Source organism: Lichenostomus cassidix, chromosome 12 (genome assembly GCF_008360975.1).
Source record: "Lichenostomus cassidix isolate B80296 chromosome 12, HeHo_3.0, whole genome shotgun sequence".
NCBI classification, from domain to species: Eukaryota; Metazoa; Chordata; class Aves; order Passeriformes; family Meliphagidae; genus Lichenostomus; species Lichenostomus cassidix.
Genome location: NC_139493.1, coordinates 13,017,974 through 13,043,593, shown reverse-complemented (window position 1 = coordinate 13,043,593; position 25,620 = coordinate 13,017,974). Strand labels below are relative to the sequence as shown.

General features: G+C 37.7%; 1 protein-coding gene across 7 annotated transcripts in view; it reads left to right on the top strand.

Moving 5' to 3' along the window:
• The window catches only part of CACNA2D3 (calcium voltage-gated channel auxiliary subunit alpha2delta 3), a 396,747-nt gene that overhangs the window by 155,238 nt on the left and 215,889 nt on the right, over positions 1-25,620 (top strand). The window lies entirely within an intron of this gene.

Sequence of the window (25,620 nt, the reverse complement as noted above, 5' to 3'; positions counted from 1 at the left end):
TGTGATGAGGAACACTCTATAAATTCAGCTCTACCCCTCAAATATGGACACAAGGCTTTTTGCCTGGTGAGACCTGCTGTAAATAATTGCAGAAATCTGAAACCTGGAATTGTCAAAGAATGGTATGACTGGGCTGATAATGTTGTTTTCCTGAGACTTTACCCTTTATATTTATTTGGCTCTTTATTATGTTTGCTTGCTACCAGAAATGAGAAGGAAATAACTTTCTCATCCCATGAGTGTTTTCAAAATTTCGAGTTCTCTGATTAAACACTGAGATATCCCAAAGGTTTTCCTGAGCAAGAGAAACCTCTGCTTCGGAACAACTCGTAATCACATAGGTGGGGCTCTCAGGATATGAGAAACCTGTTCAAGTTGCTTCTCTAGTGAATATTAAATTATTTGTGTTATGTGAAATAATTCAGCAGAAGAGTTAGTGAGACACTCATCTCAGAAAAGCCTGATGGATGGGGCAGTTGTTTTGGATCTCAGAGGCTCTAGTCTGAGCGTCTCTCCTACTTGATTCGGAGGATAGTTTTGAACTGCAGTATAAATCTCTTCCTCTCTGGCACAATTCTGCGAAAAAGAAATGTGTTTTCCAAAACGAAGAAGATTAACAGGTCTCGTCTAACAGCACCAACAGCATGGAACAGAAAGTATTTACATACAGATAGTAACTATATAGTTTTTCCTTTCTCATTCTCAAATCGTTAAGTATTTCCAGGTTGTTTTTTTATTGCTCTTTGTATTCACCTTATAAGAATCAGAGACATGTTTAAAAGCACTAAAAGCTTAGATTCTTGTATATTCAAACAAACTCACGGGTTAAGGTTATAAGTAAAACAGAAGTTTTATTTAGAATAGTGATAAAACAATTGATTGTTTGAAACATGGAATTCTTTCATTTATTGTTTTTGCAAGGCAATTTTTCAACTTATTCCAACAAAACAGAGAGGAATAAACAAGCATTGTTCAGCTATGGGGATAATGATGTATCAGAAGAAATCAGTCACATGAATACATATATATTCCTTTTCAAGCAGGTGAAAGGAAGAAAAAGAAAAAAGGACAAAGACAGTATGAAATGAATATTTAGCAGAAAATCAATAACAATACTTAATGCAATCTTAAAATTAGATTGAAATTTGTCGTAACGAACTGGGAGTAAGTGTAAGCTTGCAAGAACTTTGAGACTCCAAAACAATTTACTCTTTCCAAATGCCCAGCATTCCTTCCAAGATTGCCCAAACCAGAATAGCTTCTGCCAGTGTGGTTGCCTTTCCAGCCAGTCAGAATCCTGTGTGTGCCATGCATGCCATGGTTTATAATTGGGCAGGTGGAGGCTTTCCTTGCATTTCAAAGCAGATTGTCCTTTGGGAAGAGGAGTTCCCTCAGTCCCCTGCCCTGGGCAGGGATGTACCAGTAGGCAGAACAGGTTAAATGGGGCAAACTTTGTTTTGTGCAAGGAAGGATATAGAGGATGCAGAAGAAAGTAGCAATAATGCAGAAAAAGGTTAGATGTCAGAAGACTGTAAAGTGCAGGGAAGAAGGCTGGAGAAGGAGAAATACCTAAATAATGTGTTAAGGCAAAGCTGTTAAGTGTTAATATCTTAGTGTTTCCAGAGTACTGACAGTAATCTTTTTGCAAGTCTCTCTAAGAGCCATTACCTTTGCTCATAGTGAGGCTAAAATGGAGAAACCATTTCCAGCTTCTTAAAAAAAAACCTTTGGAGAGAGCAGAAGAGTAGGTAACGTTCAAATACCATTTCTAAACAGGTTTCAGAGAAGTCAGGCAAAGCAAGCATGCACAGAGAGTGAGGGAGAAATGCTGCGCAGATGAGGATAAAAGATCACAATATTATTGAAAAACATACACTCCTTGGGAGTGCTGTAAACCTTAGACAACTTGGCTTCAGGTTGTCCGAGCAGACAGAGATGATGGGTTTAATAATGTGTCTCTCCTAGATGTTTATGGGCCTATCAATTTCCAGTTGTAACTAACCAAGAAAGCAGCTAAAGAGCAAGAGAAATGACGTACAAGAAGAAGTTAGAGGTTGCCAGTGCATAATGTTTGGCATATTGGTGATCACAGAGAGGAGTTTGACATTGAAATTCATTTCATAGTAGGCAGTTTGACATTTTTGTTCAGACTTGTGGCCTCTAAAGTAGTGAACACCCCCCTCTCACAAAAAAAAGAAAAGTAAGAAAGCTTGTCACCTTCTGAAAATGCTTTTTAATTAGCTTTCAGCTTTCTGCTGCAGACAAGGTCGGCAGAGCTCTGAGCCCTGTGCCTTTGCCCTGCCCTCAGAGCTGAGCAGGGTTCACACTGGTTCAGATTTACTCCTACATTCCCAGGCCTGTCAAGATCTCGGAGAACATTTTAACAAAATGACTCTCCTTGGTTTAAGTGATGCCAAAGGCAAGTGACAGATCTGAGGAGTTTGATCCTATCAGGATTCGTTTTGCGAAATGCTGTTCTGGCTTAGCTTTCCTTTATCCATGGATATTCAGTAGGTATCAGACAGCACAAGGAGGACGTGATGTACAGGGATTGTTGTTTTCTGATTTGTTAAGTCTTCTACAAAGGCGCACAGTCTGCCATCAGAGCTGAGTGTCTGAGATCTGTGTGTGAGCTGCTGAGCTCTCTGCAAAGTATACTTCTAAAAAATCTATTTGAAACCTCTATTTAATTCTGTATGTACTTGTACTTATATCAGAAACTAGTGTAGGTACAGAATGCTGGAAGTGCAAGATGCTGAGGTGCTTAGGGGAGCAGGCAGTGCTGGAGTTAATGCTTTTATTTATAAGGCTCATTGGTCAATGATACTGAGCTCTCCTCCAGGAAAAAAAAGATCCTTAATTCACTCTTACAAAATTCAATGCCCTATTGTTCTCACTTTTCTGAAGTCACTGTTTATAACATTGCTCTCCTCTCCCCTCTGAGGAATAATATAATTTATTGGAGCAGTTCATTCATAGTCTATGTGATATCTATCTTTTGGGACAGAGATACCTTTTGCATGATGTACACACTGTTAACTTCAAACTCTTCCTGTTTGCTTTATGTGCAAGGCTTCGTAATCAGGAATATTTATGCATCCTGGTACCCAGTTGTGCTGTGCTTGCTGTTTTCTGCTCTTCATAGAAAATTAAACTTTTTTCTTTTTGGCTCACACCTACCTGAAAAGCAAAAGATTTGAGAATATTACCCAATGGATTTATGATTACTAGGCAGATAGCCAGTAATAAGCAGTGATATCTGATACTACAGCCCAGACATTCTCTGCTTTTTTCCACCTTTTTCCTATTATCTCTAGGTTTAATAAACTATAAATGGGAGACATAAATGGCAGACCATCTTTTCTCTTTTTGTGCCTTTTTTTTTTTTTCCTTTGGAGGTGCTTGGTGATGAGATTAAGCTAAGGGTCATATATTCTTCCAGCCTAGTATTTAGGAATAGGCAAATTATTGAAAAGGGTGGAAGTGATCTAGGCTTATTCATTTTTGTGGGAGAGCAGCTTTTTTTTGCTACATAACAATAATTTTAAATGGAAATAACAGTATTATAGATAAAGATTTAATGAATATATATGAGAAAGGCACGATAGGAGTCACTAAGCGGTTCAGGGCTTTAGATGAGGTCACATTTCTGACTTGTGTAGTATGAAAGTGAGTAAATCTTAGATGATCATAGTCGAAATGTTTCCAGGGTATTGTACATACTGCTTATTGTAGGAAAAAAAATATTTTCTTGCTTTTGGCTTATGAGAAAGATATTGAGTGAAAACCAGCTGCATTTCTACCTTAACGTTGCCATTGCATGTATTGTTTCTTTGTTTCTGGATCTCATGTAATTGCTGACTATGAAATTAAAATACCAAGCTCATTATTTCAATCCTAAAATATAACTTGCTTTAGACTTATTCTTTTGTCTCTAATTGTAGTGTCCATGTGTTGAGCTTCATTAACTTGAAACAGAAGGAGCCCCCACTTTTGTGTTAAAGTTAATTAAACCTGGTAATGATTATTGTCTGAAAATTTTCTGGGTTCAAGTAGGTTATTTTGCCTCTGGCTCTATTTTCATGCATCATTTCATCAGTTGTGGTTTGTCAATTCATAATATACAGGATATGTCTGGATTCAGTGAACTATGGGGTTTTTTAAATCATAAAAATACACTTGCATATTTAATGGGTAGTTGGAAGCTTCTCCTTGTGAAATAGTCACTGGTGAGTTTTAGACTCAGATTTTTAAAAAACTATTTGGAGAAACAAAAACAATTATTTTTACATGAATAATAGCTGACAGCACAAAGCACCACAGATAGATCAATGTCAAGGCCACAGTTAATGACTTTCAGGTCTTTTTAATATAAAAAATAAAGATTTTAAAATTTGACCAATCTATGATGTGCAAAGACTTAGAAATGCAGCCTTCTGAGCTGTACTCCACATAGACTTATGGCCATGATTGATAGTGTGAAATAAATATGCATAATTAAATGCATGTATAGTTTAATATTCATGCTTTAATGATTTTGTTCAAAGTTCTGCAATTGAAAAAGGGCAACATTTAAACAACAGTAATTTTATTTAATGTTACTTTTTGCGCATTTTGTATTTCAGATTTAAACCATCAGCTGTTTAACTAAAGCTTTTGGACTATTCAATTGAGATGTAAAAAAAAAAAAAAAAAAAGGAGGATTTGAAATCTTATTCTGTGTCCAGTTAGCTTTTTGAAATGAGGAGCATGTGTTCAGAGCAATATTGCTGTGCATCCAAAAGGTGCCAATCAGAGATACTAGGGGAAGGTTTAGTGGATATTCTGTGCTGTGTGAAGCTCCTGCTGACAAAGTCAGCTCAAGAGCTTTCAGCATCATAGGCAAACCAGAATTTTACATCAAAGAAGATACAAGTAGAAGGGATGTGCTATGTTGGAAGACATCAAGGAAATTTTGGGTACAGGGCTGGCAAAGGCCCAGCTGGTTGACAGCAAGGTGAGGAGATTTGGTAACGTTTTTGGGGCTTGTGGAAGCTTGTGATGGATTTGTGATTTTTATTTTTGTGGACAATGTGTATGGAATTGTGATGAGGAAAGATGTTCTGGACAGAGGTCATCTGAGGTTATGAAAAGCTGTGGGAGGTTTTGGAGGCTGTGAGGTCTTTCTGAGCCTTTCTACCCAGTCCAGTGGCCTTGCTGCCCTTGCACAGTTCTGAACTGCTCTGCATGGTCTTCTCTCCCTTCAGTCCCACTCCCCACCTCCTCACCAGGCTGCCTGACTCCATTTCCCCTCTCCTAGTTCCAATTCTGCCCCAATGGCAGCAGCAGAGGGCTGGGGGAGGCAGGCTGGAGCCCTGCTCTGGGAAGGTGCCACCCTAACTCATCCTCACTCCCTCCCTGCAGCACAGCCTGCTGCCCTGGACCCACAATATTTCAGCATTGCTCCTCCCATCCATCCTCTCCCCACGCAGATTTTCACCTCACCTTCCTGCTTTCCCTCCGTGTGTGAGAAGACTAAACTGAGATGTGGGATTGTTGTCAAGGCTGAAGTGTCTGAGTGGATTCAGTTTTATTTGAGCTGTGTGACTCACCTGTGGCACTTGTGTGAAGCAGGAGAGCCTCTGGTGTGTCAGGTAGATCCAGAGAAAGACAGGATGAGATGCTAAGGATAAGGGATACAAAACTGCCTCCTTTGCTGCCTTGCCCTTACTCTGCAGACTGCAGCTCAGCTCCTCCTTTCACTAATAAATCATTTCTGCAGTGACAAATCCAGTGTAAGAGAACTCGAGAGGGACAGCATCAAAATTGTGTATTCTGATTTGGACTTTACAGGGCCATAAACAGTGACATCATTGTATATACACACAAATATATAATGATGAATACAGCAAATGCAATCTTGCATGTTGGCTGGAAAATACATGCTCCAGGCCCAGATTTAATAGGGACTTTCATATTCCATTCTTGGAATAGAAAGGCAGCATTTTGGTCTATTTTGACTTTTGCATTAATAAAATGAGGTCAGGAAATCTGTTAAAGTTTATCTTTAAAAATGTTTTCAACCCAGTCACCTTGTTTTAAAAATCATTTCCGTTTTTTATCTGCACATTTAAGTAGATTGTGTTTCCTCGTGATTGAGTCTCTGAAGGAAAGCACTAACAGATTCCTGTAATTGATTATACTTTAATGATACATAATGGCAAGTTCTGTTTTCCATTATTGTTACCCTACATGCTGAACTGTAACTGCTGTGATACCAGAACATCTATCGATATACAATTGATTTAGTGACATTTTACCAGTTGAAATGTCCTGCATTAACTAAAACCATGTCTTCCCTTCTTCACCAAGAGTGGCTTTTCCCATGTCCAGGGCAGGAATTGTACAAATCTCTGCAGATGATCAGTTCTTCAGCTCCCTTGCAGCTGGCACAGGACAGCACTGCTGGGGAGCACAGCAATCACAGCCTCTGCCTTTCGTGGGTGATTACAGATGGGACTTGGCTGTTCTTACATTTCCAGTGCTTTGCTAATTGCATTCTTCTCTTTTTGATTGTCCTTTTTCAACAAGTGATCCACTGCTGCTCCCTCCTGCTCCCACACCACAAACCCTTAAGGGTGAAAATAATGGTCTCAAAGTGTTGCTTATCTTCCTCATTGGTATTACCCAATTATTTATGGATGTCCCCTGACTGTATAAATCTCCTCCCTTGTGCTTAGATGGAAAACTGGAGAGCAGGGATGACTTTGCACACCTTCATATGATGGTGTTTGCCCTTGTAAGGGCTGTGAACACATCCTGTGTATGACACACTCTGCCTGCTCTTTGCTCACACGAATAAATAGTGCAATCATAGTTGTCACTTAGCTGGGCTGTAACCCTTGGACACAGGACCCTGTGAACCTGTGAAAGAAGGACGACAGAGAAGCTCTGTTGGGTGATCCAGCACACAGAGCTGGCCTGTGTGGGAAAAACAACTTTTGAAAAGCAATGTTGCATTTTGCAGGTGTTGAAAAATGCCACAGAGCTTCAATAATCACAGAATATGGAAACTAAATAGCTAGAAGATTATAATGGTGTAAAATTGGTGATGTATGTTCAAAACACTGGATAGAAACACAGTGTAGTCAGACAAAATATTGACTGAGGCTTTGCTTTTGCCTCGATTTTTAACTTTCCTTACTGAAAAGACAATGGTACTTCAAGCTTGCAATTCTGGCAAGTTGTGCCAACAAATCTCATTTACTGTATTGCAAGTCAGAAGCTATATTATCAAAATCCTTTGTTTTCCAGGAATTTAAATCTAAGCTTTCACATAGCATTTACCATATTAAGGCAGTGTGACATTTCTTAACCAAAGTTCAGGGGGAAAAAAAAAGCCAAAAACCTGCTGTTTGGACTTGGAGAAAGTCAATGTCAGAATCAAAGCACTTTCTAAAAATCTACAATAATTTTGTATTTCAGTTTTAAAAAGGAAATTTTAGCTTTAAATTTCATTTTAAATTCTGAAAACTCAAAAAAAGGTCACTTCTGAAGTAAATAGTTTGGTAAATTAAACCCAAATGCAGTGACTGCCACCACACACAGATTTTGTGGTTTATTCCCTGTTACCTACATTTTGTAATGTTTTAAATTACCCTGTATATATATGTATTAACATTCAGCACTTGAATTCTGTTAAATATAGGTTAAATATTAGTTTAATGGCTTTGTGACACTGATTACAATTCAAATCCTCCTTGCATGCTATCTGTACTGCTGACAGTAATAGCAGCATTTGTAATGTTCAGTCATTGCCATCCAAGTCATAAACAGTAATATCAATTAATATGTACTTATGCTTGTGTGGTTACTGTGTGCAGAGATTAATAGAGAAATTATTTTTACTAGCAGAAAACCATTTCAAAGAGATAAGAACTGCAAGTGCAAAGCAGATTAGATTACTTAAATGGCCTTTTCAGTGGTGATATTTGAATGTTTGTAGTATCTCACAGCAGTTTTGGAATATAATACACAATTTAATTTCCTGTGTATTTGTGTTGTAGGGGAACAGTTTTTGGACTGTGAAGGAAAATTTATGCTCTAGTGCAATGTATTCTCAGCTCAATCCCACATTTGCAAAAGAAACCTCTACACATTTCTTTAATTTAAGAAACATGAGTTCCTAATTAGTTATACATAGACAATGGTAGATTTTTCCAACTGCAAAATGATTAATAATACGTAATTAAAATGGAACCTGGATCAAAAACTCATCAAGTCTCCCTAATGCCATAATACTGTACCCTATTCCTAGGCAAGTGATCCTCCCCCAGGGGATCTGAATGACTCTCTGGAAATATGTTCTTGCAAATACATTGTCTGCTCTCAGAAGGAGTTTTCAGAACTTTCAATTGGGGAACTTCTTTTCAATATTTTCGTGTTAGAAACATGTAACTCATAAGAGTATTAAATAAATTTTGGAATATCTGGCCAAGCGTGTATATGATGTATGAAGTGCTCTGTTAATGTGCTTCATAGTTGGAAGTCGGGGGCAGTAAACATGCACCCATGAAGAACAATCCACTATTAGTCCTATATCTTTACTAAATGTTTTCTTAAACAGAATACAGTTTATTCCTGCCAGATTAAAACAAAAATCCCATCTACTTGCCTCTAAGGTAAGTTGCTAACAAAGCGTCGATAAATCGAGAATAAAATCTCTTTACTTGATTCCTTTACGTGTTAAGCTCCCCAGTCCCCAGTTTTGCTATGAAGGATAGTCAATCCCAGCCCAGAGGGTTGGGGTGAACACGGCACAAATCAGGTCTGGGACACATCCCAGCTCTTCAGTGGGAACAAGCACTGTAACCTTGGGAGCCACTAGATGCCACTCTTGTCTCATCCCAGTACAAGTCTGAGAGCATTTATGGTTGTTTAAAAAACCCAACCGTGCCTTCCCACCCTCAAAGTCCCTTTAAAGATGTTCGTTTGGTATTTCAGATATTTTGCCTTTTTTTTTTTTTTAATTAAAGTTACAGTATGACCCTATTGTTTATAGTTTTCCTTCCCTACAATGCTACACTTGTTTATAAATATTTCAAAGCTATCCCTAGACAATATTTTTGTTGCTGGACTTTTGCATAGCTGTGTTGTGCTATGCCTCATTTTTCTTTTTGGGTGGAATTCACAAACTTCTGACATAAGTATTCATCTGTGTTTCTGATTGATTTCACAGCCACTTATGCTGTGAGAAGCTCTAAATCTAATTTTACAAAAAAAAAAACTTCTTCAAAGAACTTCATCTTTGCATTTTTTTTTCTATACCAGATACAGGAGGAAGCTCTTAAACTTCTTGTGTATTCAGATTTTGCCACTGATGACCTCTTTTCTACATTTGTCATGGCATTTCCATGCGAGTTGCCTGTCTGTAGATGTCTATTCCCCAATTTTCAGGATATTATTAGCCAGGTAGTAGATGAAGAATAAGTGTAAAAGTCTTTAGGTTATGCAAGACAATACAGGAAAAGTTAAGTAATTAACACCAACAAGATACAACCTTCAACATAACAAAATTGTAGTGTTCCATCTGCACAATAGTAAACTTAAATTTCCTTTGTTGGTAAAACTGAAACTGTTCTTTTGTTTGTGCGAATTTGATATAGACTGTAATTTAAATACTGTTTTCCAGAATCAATTTTAATTTTTCAGTTTTAAATGTATATATGAGACACCTTCTATCTACTGTAAAGTACTTTTATGGCAGCCAGAGTTGATGAAGTCACTTGCTTAAAAGATAGTATATATATTGTAAGTAACCTGAAAGAGCTTGTGAATAACATGACTGGGTAACAATGAAAGATTTTAGGCATATAAAGATTTCCTGCACATTCAATTAAGTTAGATTTAGATTTATCTGAGTATTTTCTTGCACATGTGGAATGCTGTGAATTAATAGAAAAATGCAGAGGGATACCTCTGAGAAAGCCCTTTGTACCCTGCTTAGTTTCTTAGAGGTGAGGATTGTTGGGGCTCCATGGAGAGAAATGTGATTTTGGAATATCAAAATGTGAAAATAGAAGGAAAATGTGTTGGTGCATAAAAATGTGTCAGTAAAAAAGAGATTGGATTATTTAAACAGAGCTACCTTTATTGAGAGTTTATGGACTGTATACAAATAAAAACTATTATTCTGTTATTTTTAAGAAAAAGCCCAAAGCCATAAGAGGTTTATGGAATTAACAAGCGCACTACATGCAGACCAAAGTCCAGAGCTGAGATTGCATGTGGAACCTTAACTTTATTGCTTCCATATCTCTGAATAATAACTGTGCAACTTGAAAGTTGCATTTTTGTCATTTGCAATGGAATGATTTAATTTATTTAAGTTTCTGTGATGAACACTTAATGCCTTACACATGTAGGGAAGGGTACAGTCCGTGACTCAGCGCCTGAGTCTGTAACTGCAGCCTGTCTGCACTGCTGCTCTGAGGAAGCTCTTTGTGGTCATTAGCAAAGGCTGACCTCTCTGTTTGTATACAATGTCTTGACCATGCAATAGTTGAAGGCCAAGTTTAGGGATGTGGTTAAATTAGTCTGTAATTTTATTAACTCACTTGGGACCATAGCAGTTATTAAGGCCACTCTAGTTCCGTTCTCCTCTGCTATCAGATCTTTCTGTTGTTAATCCCTCCCCAATAAGCTCCCCATTGCTTCCCTTTCCTATGAATATTTAAGTGGTGGTGGTGAAAAGAGAGTCTTTGTGCCACCTTTTCTGAAGCACATCCTCCTGTGGGGTACCTGGGGAATGGAAACGCCTTAGGGAGCTGTATTGGCTCACAGAAATGGGAGGAAGCACTGAGTTTCCTTCTCCCCAAAGGGTAATGGCTGGCTGTTCCTTTTGTCAAGAGTAATTCTGTGCCCTGGCTTGGAGAGCTCAGTGTCAAGGGTTTGCAGATGACAGCTTTGCTCAAGAGCCACCATTTGCAGGAGCAGCAGCTCCCAGGCTGTGCACACACTGTCATCCCACAGTGCCACATCCATCTCACCCCTGTGCTTCCTGACAAGTGTTCATCTCCCAGGTGAGCCCTGCTCCCTGCAGGGTCCATCCCTCCTCTCCCAGCAGCACCCCTGGGAGTGGGAAGGAGCTCCCCTGAGTGCTCCTGCTCTGCTTGCAGCAATCCCCACTGCCCCAAAAGGGCTTGGACTGCAGTTTGAAATCTCTCATGGTTGCTGTTGTCACTAAAACAGAAGTGTGAGTATCCAGTACAGTTTTCCTCTCTCTGGTGATCTTCAGGTGATGTCCCCTCACCCTGATGTGGGCAAGTTGCCAATGTCAGGAACTCCTTGCCTGGCAATAAATGACCTTGCTTATTCCACCTTTGGAGTAACCACAGAGGAGAAGGGGCAGGCTCTGGTTTGGGGCTTCCAATGCTTTAATGGCATCCCAACTCCTGCAACATGCTCTGCAGTCTGGAGAAGTTCAGGAGGCACAGCCTGGGCCTGGAGCAGGCTGAGCTGCCTGCAGTGCAGGGCTGGCAGGTGATGCTGCCCTGGGTTTGCCAGCACTGGGGTGTTCCTGGGGGGAAACCTTGGGCACAGCTTGTGTGGAGCACCAGGGCAGGACAATGTGCCATCCAAGGATGAAAGGATGGCTGCTGTCATAGTGGGGGCTCTCTGCATGTTTTTTTTCCCTAATTAACTAGGGTTTTTCCCTCTCTTCCAATATTAAGTCAGGATGTTTTCCTCAGATGTAGAAGGGCAGACATTTTGAAGGAAATTAGTTTTAATCTAATAAAGTCTGTTCCGAGACAGAATTTGCAGTAAGCATAGCCTTTTATAAATAAAGCTGAATATAGTACAAAGCACTGAATTTAAGAGAAGGGAGAGTACATGGCCGAATGGGGTTTTTTGAGTGAATACTGGGACAAGGAGGTTTATTCCCCATTAGTACAGGTATATAACTTGGAGGACAATTAGTAGCCGATAAATATGGACTAAAAATATCATCAAGTTTGGTTAAGGGACAGATTTTATCATCAGAGTTTTTATCATATGTTGAACCTCATATGTTGAACCCATCATATGTTGAACCTCATTAAAAACAGTTACTACAGAATGACAACTATACAATAATTGTTGAGCTTATGGGTATAACCAATGATCTATATGTTTTTTACCTGCCACAAATAATAACCTTGATAGAAAAGGTTTAGGGAGAATTTATATTAAAATCAAAACAATTATACTTCTTATCAGAGTAAGAGGTAGTGATTAGAATTAAGAATGTGTTACAAGAACTTTTAGTGTTATATATCCTTTATAATATAATTTGTGTATTCATGTTTTTTTCTGTTTTCAAGAAGAATGCTTCTTTTTAGGGAAGCACAGAGCAGCAAACTGCAGAAGAAATGGGTAACTCAGAACAGTTTAATGGGAGCCTTGTAACTTACTGTTAGGTAAAATGATCAGAGAAACCCGAGTTGGGTTTTCTGTAGGATGCTGGTGTGTGTGGTTAGCCACGGGCCCATGAGGAAGCTGTTGGTTGGGGTTTTGATAGCAGATGATCTGTGGAGGATAAGGCTGCCTCTGAGGTCATAGACTGTCCTCAGAATAATTCTAATTACCTCAGACACAATACTGTGTAGGCAAGGTAATACAGCTTCCACCTCACTTGTTTCAGTCTCTGAATTAAGAGAGTTTCTGCCCTGGGCTGTGCTGTACAGCATACTTATACACAGTAGAGGTCACACCAAATTTAAAGCCAAATGTAAGATTTGAGAATGAGAATTAAATAGTTAAGTCACCCAGGCATTTACTTTTTCCATTCCACTATCTTTTCAGGAGGCATATAGAATTTTAGGGCAGAGAAGGACCAAAGTCATAATTCCTTATCCCGTGTTTTCTTCCCTATATCACTTTTTTCTCTGTCATCTTGCTTTCACTTAATTTTAATTTTAGTATGGTGAAAGACACACCAAATTCAGAAACTGAGTATAGGTTAGGAATGTATTATTTTTGCTGTTGCAGGTAGGTAAACACCAGTGAAGGCATGTTCTTGCCAGCACTTTTCAAATCTCATGTTAGAACTTGTGGAACCATGCCAAGCATTGAGGGACTTCAGCTATCGATAAAAGCTAAATTTCCATGAGATTTTTGCTAAGGTTCACAGAACTCTTCAAGAAAATTTGAGCCTCATGGAGGTACTCTAAGGATTGATTTATTGTTCTGTATCAAACTCTAAAATGGTTTTGGTTTCATGTTTTCAGCATTACAAGTAAACTTGGAAGCTGTGATCCTGACGCATAACTCGGTGCAAGATCCAGAGTGAGCCAGAGTAGAAATCAAAACCAATTCTTCTCAAACCATGCAGATGAAACCTGCAGATTTTCTTCCTAGAAGTCTGTACTATGTGTCTTTCAAAGGACCGATAATAGCTCGTTCTTATTTTACAAATATAGACAGATAAGGGTTGGCAAACATTCTTGTGAGAAAGAAATGAGAGAGAATGAAGGAAAATAGGTACGAAGAAGCTGTGAGCCAGCCAGCCCCAGAAACACACTGTGAAATGATATGACTAAAATATGTGCATGGTAAATAGTGTGACATTGAAAAATGAAACATTCAGTATTGCAGCCAGAGGAGAAAAATGCCAGCTCCCAAAATTGAGTTCTGGCAGTATCTTCAGAGAGACGAATAGGCATATGCTTGATTGCAGTTTGGGTGGAGAGAAAGGAGATTCACACAGCTCTATTTCAGTTCTTTCTGTATTTTCCCACACTATGAATTAATCACATCTAATACTAATTATATACTTGCAACATTCTGAATTCCTGCATAAACTGTGGAAAAATGTGGAGATGTTTCCAAGACTGGAGCAGCCCTGACAATGAATCCCTATATGTGCTTTTGCAACTGTTTGCTGTGCGTCATATTCAAACCCAGTTATGTCCTGCAGATTTACTCTTCTGTACTTTGATGGTGATTTACACTTCTAGGGAAGCAGTTGGGTGAAACCATGTCTCAGAAATGTGGGAGCTTAATATAAATAAATTAAACACAGGCGCTTGATTTCAGTGAATCACAGCCTTTTGACGTTTATAATTTCAACACATGATTGTCCCCAGCTACTCAACCTCTGTGACTCATGGTGATGCTTCAGCTGTGGGTTTGATAGAAAATGTAAAGTGTAAGGTTGGGGTTTTTTAGCTATTCTAGGATGCTGAAAGGTCTGGATCCACACAAGTGGGACATATTCATACATACTAACTGCATTTTAGGAAACTGGCTAATCATTCTGGATTGACGATGACCTGATTATCTTGCCTGCAACCATTAGATCAATCAAAGAGTTTTCTCCAGGCTTTGAGAGACAGGCAGGTATTTATTTTCTTGCTGCTAAAAATGGAAGCATGGCCTGACTACAGTGGTGAAATTATTTCAGGAGGTAAATCTGAGAAAGAGTTAAATTCTTTGTGTCGCTAGTGTTGCTCTTGCCTGGAGTAAGACAGTTTCTATTGAAAAATTGAATTAAGTTTCAGCAAGATTTTGATTTTGTAGTAGAAATATGTAGATCTACTTGACTTTCTGATTTGAAGTAAAAGAATTTCCTTTTGTGGGGAGAAAAAATTGAGGTGGGAGGAAAGATTCTGAATTTCAGAAGCAAGATTCAAATTTCCCAACTTCATTAACCTATTAAATTGCAGTTAATAGCAGGGACTTAATTAGCAAGATTCCGGTGAGGTTGGTGTAAAGTAAGGAGTTTCTCATTTTTACCTGATTTGCTCAGTTATTTACTTCTAGCAGCTTGGTGATATGTTTGTTGCTTCAGTTTTTCTGCATTCTTATAAACTAGATTTAAGAAAAATAGGAAGAAACAAAGAATGAATAGAATAAGATGTAAGAAAGGGTGAAGCTCTTCGCCTGTCATCTTGCAGTATTTCAGTAGTTCTGCCCAGTGTGATGGGGTGTACAAAAGCTGTCTTTGGAAATACTCTGAAGGCTGGAGAAACATGAATATCAGAGCTAATCAGGAAAAGCATTGGTGAAGTAGTATTTGGAGAACTGTAAAGGGCTGGTTGAGTTTTGAGGGCTGTTTTCTCTTTTGCTATTTGTTAATATTTGCCTGACAGAGATTTGCCCCACAGTAATTACTGTGAGGCTCAGGTAGGAGAAACCCCAAAGTGATATTTGAACTGTCTGGATGATGCCAGCGTTGTGCATTGATGCTCTGAGCTGGGAGCACAAGCAAATGGATATGTGGGTCATGAACTCTCTGTTCCCTTTCTGAACATCCTCAGTGCAGACCAGGCAGGTGATTTGCTCTTTGGCCATGGGAGTGCCTGGGAGCTGAGCTCTGCCAGAACTGCTGTGGAGAAGCACTAAAAACCTCTTATTTCACGTTCTCAGGCACAGTCATACACAGGATTTGGGGAGTGGGTATTAAAATGTGCAGATGCAAACCCTCCTAATTCTTCTGTATGTAAAAGTGGTATTGTATCAGAATAACTTCTTTGTCATGTCTATGCTCCAAGATAAAGGGACAGCTATTGTTTTCAGCTGCAGCACCCACCATTCACATCAAAGTCTCTGCAGAGCTGTAACAGAGATGAAAAGCTTTTTAAAATTGAATATGTCTCATTTCCTTCAAGTATTTATGGCTTGTCACTGTCTAACTGAACCCAAGATGCTGACAAATATGCAAGTCATTTGTAAAGCAGTTAAAGTACAGGATATATATAAGTAGAGACATTCTTCTGATTAGAAAATAATCTTGTATTAATAATAAGTCTTCCTGTTGTAAAATTCTTTCTAAATACAGTAATATTCCAAATGGGAATTAGAGATATTTCAGGGATGACATTTCATTATTTCCAATCAGCTTTACTATAAACAAACCCTGCAAATTTTCAGTGTCAGCATATAGCTCAGGTAAAACTAAGCTCATATTTGTGCTCCAAGTAACCTGAATGTTTGCTGAGGATTTATCCATGGCATATTTCTGGTTTAGGATGATGTGTGTTACATTAGGCATTTTGAATGGTATCCATTAGCATAAGCCCTTCTGTCTTTGGAAATATTTTTGTCATTAAAGTTTATAAGTCTGTTTTAGGTCTCTATGTTTGTTTAAACTACAGATCAGTAAATGGCTGAGATGTGTGTTACATTTCAGGGTTTCTCCATGATGTGTTGTGTGCATTGTTCAGATCCCTGTGTGGTCTAGTCATGCCATATATTATTTCATTGAAATAGCTAATGACAAGCTATTGCTTAATGAAGTGCTTTCATGGCACCTTATTTAGGAGGGAGGATCCTTCTTCTGGCAGTTGGAGACTTTTGTAACAATATCTACTGTAATTTCTCCCTTGGAATCTCCACAGAGTAAGTCATCTGTGCAGCAAACTTATGTCCAGGAAGCCTGAATTAATAACCTCTGGGTCAGCTTCACGAATTTCTCATTATTCCAAATACCTTTTCCTGTTGGTTAAGCCTTTTGTTCAAGATGACACTGAATTGCAGTGGTTATAGATGGCTTATGGCCTGGAAAAGGCTATTGGCAATACAGGTACCTTTTGTCACAGATTTAAAATGAAGCAAGCGTGGAAGTAAAAGACATTAAATGTAGTAATTATCCATGAAAAGAACCATTACAAACAGTAAATATGTTTATATTTTTATGAACATTGTTTTAGCTGAGCTCTCAGCAGCTGTGGTAGCATATTCAAAACTGATAAATATTTTTTATAAGGGAGTATATTATATTAGCACTAATCTTTATTTCTACAATAAATGTTTAAAGGCAATGGAGGATTTTCCTGCCAATCATAATTAACAAATTTATGTAATATTTTTTACATTCAGCTCTTCTCCTTCAGTGCAGAAAAATGCAGTGGGATTTATATATCTGTACCTCATGTTTTGTATTAAGAAGATAGTAAAAATTAAGAAAAACTACTGTTTGCCCTTAAAAATGTCATTCTTCAGATGATGTTCTTGTAACAAAAGATGCAGGATCTTAGATAAACATCTGGTAGGAATGAAGGGTTCTTCATGTTTTTTGTCAGATGAGCATTTTAGACTCATTTGTGACTGAATGATACTGTATTCTCCCTTGTTATTCTCAATTTATTCTTTTCCAGAGAGACATGAAGGGAGCAGTGAAATAGGAAATTAGGATGTTTAGAGAGAGTAACTAAAGAGAGCTACAGAATGTTTTTTAAACTGTTTAGATGGCTGAGAGGCCCTGTGTGTGTGATCTTTCCTGCTGAGCAGAGGGAAATGCACAAACACAAGATGTACCCAGTCTGGGCTGCCACTGTCTGCTGGGGACTTCCTGAGCTCTCAGCAGATGCTTCACGCAAAGCCCTTCCTAGGAATGTTTCTTGGATTCTTCAGAGTCTTTGGGAGATGTTATCTCTCTTGCTTCTTTAACCTAAACTTCTAATGCTTGTAAACAAAGCAGAGCAGCACACTGGGTTGTGGGGTAGATGATTTATAAAACTATCAGTTATCCCATCCCCCTGATGGGTTTCAAACTGGAATTTTGCCTCTGGTTGCCTTAATTTGCCTGATCAGATTTCCTAAAAGTGTTTATCTGATTTAATTTAGAACAGATAAAACTGCCCCACAAACTAGAGCTGGAACATGGCAATGGTGGTAATGTTTCTGAAAATCTAAGTAGTTTCTTCAGTTGCATTCACAGAGTCTCAGACTATGCTCAGGTTTGACCAGAATGCTGGAGCTGTGTGTTGGATTCCAATAGCAACACAGTCTACAGCTCAGTGAGTGTCCCAGTAAATTGTTCTGTGAGTATCTGAGAATTTAATATCGTGAAGAAATCGTTGTCCAGACTCCAGATAGTTTCATGATGTTGCTCTGACAAGGTCAGTTAATGTAATGTGTTCTTCTCTTGCTGCTGTTACATTTATCATTGTTGGCCCATTTTTGCTTGATGTGAAAATGGTTAGAAGTTGAAAACATAAAAGAGACTATTTTTGTATTTCATAAAGTTAACTCTTGGGCTCTACCACTCACTTATTCGCACAAATTCAGGATGGGAATAGTGTGCAGATGTTCATTTTACCTACATAGATATTTTGCAATATCCAAGTCCTTAACTTTGCCCCCCTTTCCACCCTCCCTTGTCTCCCAGCTCTCTCCCAGGGCGAATAAAACCTCATATTTGATGTAAACCTGCCTCAGCTGGTTTATGTGGATTCTGAGTTTCTGTATCTAGGACTCCTGCTTGCTTAATGGAGTCAAGAACAAACTTAGTGAGTGGCATGAAAAAGTATTTTCTTTGTGTCTTTTTAAAAACTTTATTCATACAATCAGTACAAAGCAAAATTGTAAAGAATTGGAGAAGTGTACATGCACCCTCTCTTTCAGAGATGCTTTTAAACACTTCAAATTTATTTTATGAATAGAATAGATGCCATTGTCCTTCCCCTCCCATACTCTAGAGACATGTGTTTCTTTTATTAAATTAACTCATCATCATGGTTTTGTTATTTCAACTGTGGGCTTAGCTGACCAAATTTCTATATTGCTTGAGAGAGTCATTAATCATTTGAAGAGGATTTGTATATGTTCAGTTACTCAACATCTCATCTCTCACTTTACTCTCAAATAAATTCAATAATGTTGCACATGTTCTTTTGCTTTCCTTTTTGTAGTCAATAATATTAATTTAACCTCCTGTGTGTTGGTGGGTGGTTGGGAGTAACAAAACAAAGATGGGATTGTAGTGAGCACCATGAAATGATTCTTCACTATTTAATTATTTTGATTATCCCCTGTTGGTCTGAAAAAAATAAATCTGGTAAAGTACATGTTTAATTCATCATTCAGAGCCATGGTTAGTGTTCAGATTTTGACTGCTGGATACAAACTGCTTGCTACTTTCTGTATTTTTGGGAACAGTTGCTAACCCTCAGCCCAGCACAAGATGGGGGTTAGTAATTCCTCTCATAAATAGTTATCCCAATAATAATATATGATTACATCCCAAAAATAGATAGGCTGTGTCCTATCCCTGAGTGTGTCATGCTGGGGAGGCTGCACAGCCCTTGCTGAGCACAGAGCAGCATTAGATGCGTGCTTTAGACTGAGTCTGGGTTAAAGTTGCTTTTCATGGGAGACAGAGAAGATGAAGAGCTCAAGAATTATTTTTTTCTTCCTGCCTGGAAGGAGGAACGAGGCACTTAGGGCATACGACTGGAAAAAGGCACAGAGAAGTCACATAACGTCTCCACTGATAATCAGAAGCAGCCTTGAGGTTGTCATCAACCTGAATGTGTCAGATGAGCTGAACACGCACAGAACGATGCTGACTTCACTTTAAAAGTTTTCATCTTATCTGTTTGTGAAATAGTTTGCTTTTCTATATGTGTAGCACATTTTAAACGGAATGAATTGTGCGTTTTTTAATGTTCTGTGTTGAACACCATTCACTGGTTACCTTGTGACAAAATGAAAACCATCAGAATATATAAGTGCATTGATTTTGAAGGAATTCTGCCATTTTGCTCTTCTCTTTTACAGAATTATTTTGTAAGAGTTGTTCCTGCTTGTTCACTAGCTTGGTATTAGCCATAGGGCTTTCAACAAAATTAAGAAATCCTGTGGTTCTAGCTAGTAATAAAAATGGTATTAAAATGAATTAAAATATTGCACACTGTTTTTTATCTGTAATGATATGCATATGGTATAATTTGTTTAAAAAGGTCAGCCCTATAAAACTGGTTTGGGGAATATTTGATTTAGTGAAATTTAGAAGGAAGATATCCTGACAACCTGTTGGCATGTGCTTTGCTCTAAGTATTCTGCATCTGTGATTTGGTGACACCTATATCAGTGGGATACTACTTCTAACCTAAAATTAAAATGAGAGATAGTGAAGGTCTTTAATGCTCTGAAAATATTATGAATAGCTTAATGTCTTGGTTTTCCTGGTTTGGAAAGGGAGGATCAACCCTACAGCAGGATGGAAGTAATTGCAAATTTGATACAAGTGCGTTCAAAAATGTTTAGCATCCTCAAGCCTTCAGAAGCACCTATTAGTCTTCCCTTGTTTTCTTTGATCTTGCACAGTGTTTGTCCTTTTGGTGTGAAAAGTCTTAGGCTAACTGCTGCTGCTTCCAAAGTATTGTTTAACCAAAGACCAACTAACCTCTCATGTTTATTAGTAAGAAAACAGAACCACTTCTATTAGCATATTTCTGAATTGGAAGCATTGAGTGTAGAGCTCTGTTCTGTATCCATCAGGAATGGGTTGGGCAGAAGCATCCTCAGCTGAAGAGCTGAGAGAGCTCAGCCTGTGCTGAGGCCAAAGCAGAGGAGCTGAGGGAGCATTTCAGATGGGGCTGAGAAGGAGCTGCCCTGGCCCCAGAAATGTTCCTGCCATGCTCACACTGCCACATGTGCAAGAGCTGATAAGCCTTATCAAAGGGCCACACTGACATACTGCTAGATTTTGCAGGTTGGGGGTTTTTGCCTTTTCACTCTTTCCCAGTGTTGGAGTGTAACTGTTCATTGAGCAGGCTGCAGGCTTTCTGTGATTCAGGGTAATTTTGTGTGTTTGAAATACTCAACCTTCCCAAGACTGTACAATTACTGTGTTCTGGTTGCAAGATGATTCACTTAAGTCATGAAAGTCTTGTTTAAGTTGCTCTAGAAATGTTCAGTAAGTTGCTTCCATGGTTTGCTGCATCTCTAGAAGCATGATCCCTGGCTCTGGACTCACTCATCCGTGCAACTGGAATCTTTTTAACCTACTCCCATTGGGAGAAGTGAAAAATTGTGATGTCACCAGAGTAAGGATTTGATTTGTTCTTTAGCAGAAAGTATTCCTTAGAGGTTTCTTAAGTGTATGAAAATGAACACACTGAATATTTGCACTTCTAGGCCCAGCAAAATTGTTAGATATCCAGTAAGTCTTGTCAATTGGTCCAAAATGTTAAACTAAAAGCCTGTTGCAGAGATTTTTTTCTCCTTCCTTGTATTTGCTAAATTTGGAAGTGAGCACAGAGTTTTTGTCCAGTCTTGTGACAAAGAAGAGACTCTCAAGAGTTTTTGCATGTGAAAGTAAATATTTTTTAAGTTATTTATCTGTAAAGGAAAAACAGGCTTCATCTAAAACATGCCATCTAAAGTGATGTTTTTTAACTTTAATGGGTGATTTAAAATAGCCATCATAATTACTTACTTTCCATGTTCAGTGAATCAGTTAATCCTTAAAAATCCTCTGAGACCTTGATGTGTTATCAATTTACTGCTATAATAGATTTTATACTCTAATAAAGTATTATTTATTTATCCCCTTCTACAGCAATTTTAATAGGGTAATCATATTGGGAAGGAATGTATAGCCTGGGGAAAGGTCATCTTAATTTCATTGTGTAGAAAACAGTTCAGTTGTTTTTTCAAGGATGCAAGTAATGTTTCTGTACTACTTCCATAATTAAAGAGGGGCTGATGACAACTTTTCAAATCCCAGGTGCTTTTTGAGCCTTGCTGCTGAATAAAGACATAAAAAAGAGGGAAAAACAAGTGCTGGATGTTCCTATAGAGGAGCAAGGAGGAACCTTCAGAGAATAATTAGAAATTATAAAGATTGTATCTTCCAACAAGAGATGCTGTTTTCTCAAACATAAAAGCTTTTTAAAATTCAAAAGTTTTTATTGAATGAGGCAGTTTGCTTTTATGACCTTTTATACTTGCTAAACAGACCAAGTTATTGAATACAAGAGCTTTAATCATATGCTTCGAAATACAGATTTTCCTTACTGGACAACTGTCAGCAGGGATTTTTTTTTTTTTTTTGAGCCTTAGAAACAGATATGCATTCAGTCATTTGCCTCTTTTTTGACACGAGTACCAGAATGGGGACCTTTGCCTCCAATGTGTTCTTAGCAGGACAGCCTCCCCCAGAATGGGGAACTTTCCTCATTTTGATTTTCACATATCATGAACCTTTCTGTTCTCCCTAGAGTTGTGTCCTATTTGTCAGTCTTGAGAAAATAAACCTTTCTTCTTTTCTAAACTCTGATGATAATAGCTATTTTGATGAAACTGTTGTAGATGTTTCAAATACTGTGCATTTCTAGCTGTCAGTGGTATTTCATTCTAGATTTTGCTTTCCCCTTAATTTTCCATGTTATTTGCTGCTACTTCATTTTCTCTCTGCTGCTCCAGCATTTTGAGGCACAATGCAAATGCCATAAACTTTCCTTAATTTAATATCTTTCAGATACATTTAACTTTTCTCTTTAGAGCTGCAAAGTTAGAGGAATACTGTGGAAATGGTTCTTGAGCAGTTAAGAATCATCAGTGTAACCCAATATTGCTCTAGTGCTGGCCCATTAGTGCAAATCATTCCCATTTACACATTCCTGGGCCTCATAACTCTGTGAATGAGACTTTTTTTTTTGCTGTATGGTAAAAATAATATCTATAGTTTAGGAAAAAAAATCAAATCAAAATTGTGGCTTGCATTCTTTCATTATGTTAAAAAACCAAAAATAATTCATTTTAAAATGCAGTGAAATGATCTGACACCTGTTTACTATAATGTGCCAAGTACTCTCTAAGTTGCAAAGGAAATTTGCATTACAATGTATCTTTTAAGTTGAATAATAAACATTTATGTTTAAATAAATATGCTGTTTACAGTGTTAACAAATACTTGATAAAATATTCAGGCATCACTAGATATCTATTGAAGATAAATGTAAAAGGCAGTGTAGAAGAACATCACTCATGTACCACAGTTTGTACAACACTGCAATTATGCAAGATGTGTGCAGTACTTTTCAGTATTACATCTAAATTACTGAAGTTCTGTTTTAGACCAGTATGCATGGTGATCAAGGTGCTTGTTTAGCTGAACCATTATGCCAAAATAAGTGGCTAAGCTGGAATGGAGAACTTTGAAGTTTCCTTCTTACCTTGCAGATCAGTTCTCGCCTCCAACCTACCCCTGCAGCTCTCATTGCAGGCCGCAAACTTTGCAGTTCCTCAGTTTTTCTAATGTGCATTTTGAACAAATTAATTTTAATCTTAATTAACATGTGCCTTTGACAGTCATCCTAAGCGATCATACAGCACAAGCTGGTTTTTTGTGGCTGAAGATATCTTTTGTCTTAAAACAAACTTGCCTTTGCCTGTCAGGGTGAATGATGCTGTAAAGCAATTTTGTGATCAATTCTGTCAGAGCCCCATAAGTCTCTGTCTCCTGTGATCACAGGGATGGCAGAGCAGCCCAGGGTTCTGCTGAGTGTCAGGAATAGATTTTTTGGGGTGTCTCAATTATGGTCAGCTCCTTGCTGGGGCAGAATGGTCCAGTGCTCGTTCTGCTGGGCACTGACCCATTTATATTGGCTTGCACTAGGAAGAACTTCTTTGCAAGAGTAAAAATGAAATCTGAGATTCCTATTTGTCTTATTGTCTCATTATTATGATAAAGTGTGGGCTTTCAAAGTGGCAGACCAAAGATGCAGAATGATGCAGATACTGACAAGGAATGGAAAGCAAAAACCCCAATATATTTACTCAAACAAATCTTAATGTGCAAAAATATAAAATTTGATGTTTAGTTCTGAAGATTCACACAACAGCTGACATGAGATTTCCTTGTTCACCTGCAGGTCTCTGTGTAAGGTTGGAATAAACTCATCTGTTGGACAAGTCACAGTAGAGCTGAGTCTGCTCCTGACCTGGATAATTATCTTGTTATTTATTACACTAATACCTCTCTGCTGTCTTATATTGTGTGCACTCAGAACTCACCTAGTTAAGGTTATATCAAAGACTGACCTTCATTGACAAGATTAAAGCGAAGTCATTTTCTCTAAGAGCTTAGGTAGAGTATTTGTGTTGTCAGCAAACAGGATTTTATCCTCTTTCCCTTGGGCTTTATCTCAAATGCAGTGTCAGAATGCCAGATGGATTTGCTTTAATATTTTTTCTCCAGTTTTTAATATTCTTTCTATCACCTTTCAGCTGTCACACTCAATAATTTCTTTGGCTAGGAAGAGCCCAAAGGAAACCATTGTATAACAGCTCTGCTTAAATGCTGATCTTTTTCAGGAGTATTTTTGAGCCTCGTATATTACCTGATGTTTAATCCTTAGAACTTTCAGGACTGTCTTGAATATGCTATTTTTGTAGGCTTCTCACTTGCAAAAAAACCCTCAACAAACCAAAGCCACCCCCCACCCCCACAGCTTAAACAGAAAAAAACCCAAATTAAACAGGAAAATATTAATTATCTGCAATAGCATAAGGACTACTTTATGCTACAATTTACTTTAAAAAAAAAACTAAAAAAATCATAATATTGTATATACACTGGTAGAATTGAGAAGATAAATACTGACTCAAACCAATAAATCAATGAAGAGTAAATCAGCTGCAGAAACAATCAGTCCTAAATATCATTAATTTTAAAATAAGTGGTTTCTTTTTTTCCTTTTTTTAAATTTTTTTTTTAACATAGCTGATTTTAGTACTTGGCTAGCCTTGCTGCTTACAGAACTTGATGAAAAAGGTTGCCTACTAACTAACTTCTTTGGAAAAGGAAATAACCCACTGAATGAAATGAAATAATGCTTTTTAGAGTTGATTTCAAGTATATTCTGACATCCTTATGTGAAATTTGTCAATTTTTTCCTTCCATTTACAAAGCATTATAAAAACCATGGGCAATTAAAATTTACATCTTTGAGATCACTGTCGGTATGTGAATAACTGTAGAAATTATTCCATTATATGTACCTTAAGTTCAGTCTCAGAAGAAGAGTATATTGCTGCATGTTCTAGTACAGAACATTTTATCCTAAAATGTAATCATTTTTTACCTAAAGTAGTATACTTGAGTACAACTTTTTTTAATCATGTCAGATTAATTTCTGTTTAACTGGCATTCAAATACCGACCTGACTGATTTTTTCTTATATATGATTAATGGTGTGGGGAATACTGAGTTTGTCTGAATATTTTGGTTATACACAGAAGTTCCTCAAAACCTAACATACACTGAGGTCGTTTTTGTTCTACTTTCATTTAAAACCCAAATTATGGGTTGTTCATTTTGAAAATCCAAAAGCTAAAAGTGCAGGATAAGGAAAGCTGCTCTATAAATAAGCTTCTGTTGAAGGTACTGTTTGAATAATTAATCCTTTTAGTGGAAGTGTATTGATTGTAACATTTTAACTGGTTCTTGTTTAGTAGAATGAGTTGCATATCACACTAAGAGTGCTTGTGAAAAGCCTTGTAAGTTTTTGCACTTGCTGGTCTGTTTTAGCTTTGCAAACAGTATATTTATCCTTGTACGTGTTGTGTAAATATATATTATCTGCAAAACCACAGATTTATGTTTAAATGTTATATGCATAGATAGTTAGGGCAGGGACTCATATTTAAATTAATGTGACTCTTCAAAGACTTTGGTCTCTTTCAATTAGGAAACACATCACAAGCTGTTGCCAAGGGTTAAGGGTATTTGAGAGGTTAAAAAGTAGTCTGTACTGTTTGTTGCTTTTAGAGCTTGGTAGAATTTCTGGTTAAACTAGGTCATAAAGAAATCAATAACTTTATCTAAATTGCTTTTGCTTATCTGGTTATAGTTCTGTACAAAATAGG